We start from the raw sequence: 1,899 nt of genomic DNA, 5'->3' as shown, positions 1-1,899 counted from the left end.
TGTGTGCAGGAAGATCACAACACCCCTGGTATTAGGGATAGGGCACTGTGTGCAGGAAGATCACAACACTCCTGGTATTAATAGGGATAGGGCACTGTGTGCAGGAAGATCACAATACCCCTGGTATCAGGGTTAGGGCACAAGTTCTAGTCACATTGACTGATCACATTACTTGTTTTGTCAAGCTACCAACTGTTTCCATTTCCCATCCCCCATATACTGTCAGTAGGAAACTTGGTAACATGAATAAATAAGAGGGCAGCCAATAGGAATACATATTCATTCCTAAACTGACCTTAACTGACCTGAAAAGTGTCAAATTGTATCATTTTCAGTTAGTGCGCACTAACTCCCAGTTAGTGCGCACTAACTCCCGTTAGTGCGCACTAACTCGAGTTAGTGCGCACTAATCGGAAAAAACGATTTTTAACGATTTTTTAACTAAAAAATCGTGCCTAAGACGATTTTCTTGCCCTGCCACACGATTTCTATCGTTAAGACGATATGGAAAACGATTCACATCCCTATTGACCACTCCTCAGACTGACCTCGGATTCTGACTTCTGCCTGATTGTCTACATCTCGTGATTCTGGCTCTGTCCCTTGCCTTGTCATCGCCTACGCTGTTCTGGTCTTCCATGCTTCATCTGACCTACAGCCTCGAACCAGATCATGCTCCTCTCCTGTCTGTGTTCACGCCTGTGTCTCCTCCAGTGCTCCACCCCCTCCCTCCTTGTGCATGGCTTGCTGTTAGCACAGAAACTCCTGCAAGGGTAGAGCCACCGCAGGGCCTTTGAGCACACGCTCGCTGACCGGCTTCGTGCCGACTTCTACTACTAAAGCTGACATTTCAGGCCCTTGTGAGCCTAGCTGAAGGTTTGATGACCTCCTCTGGGGTCAAGACGCACAGTTTGGGAAGTCCTGCTCAAGGGTATGACTTTTGGCGACTTGTTAAACAGTGCGGTGAGCATAAACCTTTCCTCCTGCTAATTGTTCCCTAAAGTGACATTGCTGTTCTGTGCCCTCCCCATGAGATCCTCCTCCCTCCCTAAACTCTCTGCTCTCATTCTTTCCTTTAGGATACTCCTGCTCAGGTAAGTCTAAACCTTTCCTCCTGCTAATGCTTCCCTAAAGTGACTTTGCTATTCTGTGCCCGTCCCATGAGATCCTCCTCCCTAAACTCTCTACTCTCATTCTTTCCTTTAGGATACTCCTGCTCAGGTAAGTCTAAACCTTTCCTCCTGCTAATGCTTCCCTAAAGTGACTTTGTTATTCTGTGCCCGTCCCATGAGATCCTCCTCCCTAAACTCTCTGCTCTCATTCTCTCCTTTAGGATCATAAGGGTATCTTTCTTCGTTGCATGGTATGTGTAAATCCTTTCTCCTGCTAATTATTCCATAAAGTGACTTTGCTGTTCTGTGCCCGTCCCATGAGCTCCTCCTTCCCTAATCTCTCTGCTCTCATTCTTTACTTTAGGAAATGTTCTTACCCTTCTCGTTTCTCTTACAAGGCCAAACTTTTTTTTCCTGATGATCGTTCTTTAACTGTTGCTGTTTAAATTTGTGTTACTGCCTCAGAAAAAGTTTCTCTTTGTAATCTCTGTTTCTCTTCTCTCCTAAAGCAAGGAATACGCTAACTGCAGGTAAAATCAGCTTCCTTCTTTCCTTAATATTAAGAGTTTAATGGGGACGAGAGCTCCCCTGCTGAATCAGTAAATGACGACAGATGAAGAACAATTGCCCCTCCCAGTCTGCCCCCCTGGTTTTCTGCCAGAACTTTCCACACTCAAACCAGCACCTGCTCTCCATCTCCTCCTACCTCCTCCCTCCACCCATAACGTATTAACTGATCTCTCTTCCCACCCCCCCCCCCGCCACCTCTGGTCACTAAATAATCTTC

The 1,899-nt window shown here is 46.3% G+C and overlaps 1 long non-coding RNA gene across 1 annotated transcript; it reads left to right on the top strand.

Annotated features, from left to right (window-relative positions):
* The first annotated feature begins 1,077 nt into the window (after positions 1-1,077).
* LOC115079144 lies at positions 1,078-1,647 on the top strand. Its single transcript, XR_003853201.1, has 3 exons — positions 1,078-1,094; positions 1,334-1,363; positions 1,622-1,647. It is a non-coding gene; the product is annotated as an uncharacterized LOC115079144 (long non-coding RNA).
* The last annotated feature ends 252 nt before the right edge of the window (positions 1,648-1,899 follow it).

This window comes from Rhinatrema bivittatum, chromosome 1 (genome assembly GCF_901001135.1).
Source record: "Rhinatrema bivittatum chromosome 1, aRhiBiv1.1, whole genome shotgun sequence".
In the NCBI taxonomy this organism is placed as follows: domain Eukaryota; kingdom Metazoa; phylum Chordata; class Amphibia; order Gymnophiona; family Rhinatrematidae; genus Rhinatrema; species Rhinatrema bivittatum.
The sequence above is the reverse complement of the archived record's forward strand: the minus strand, read 5'-3'. Positions and strand labels throughout refer to the sequence as shown.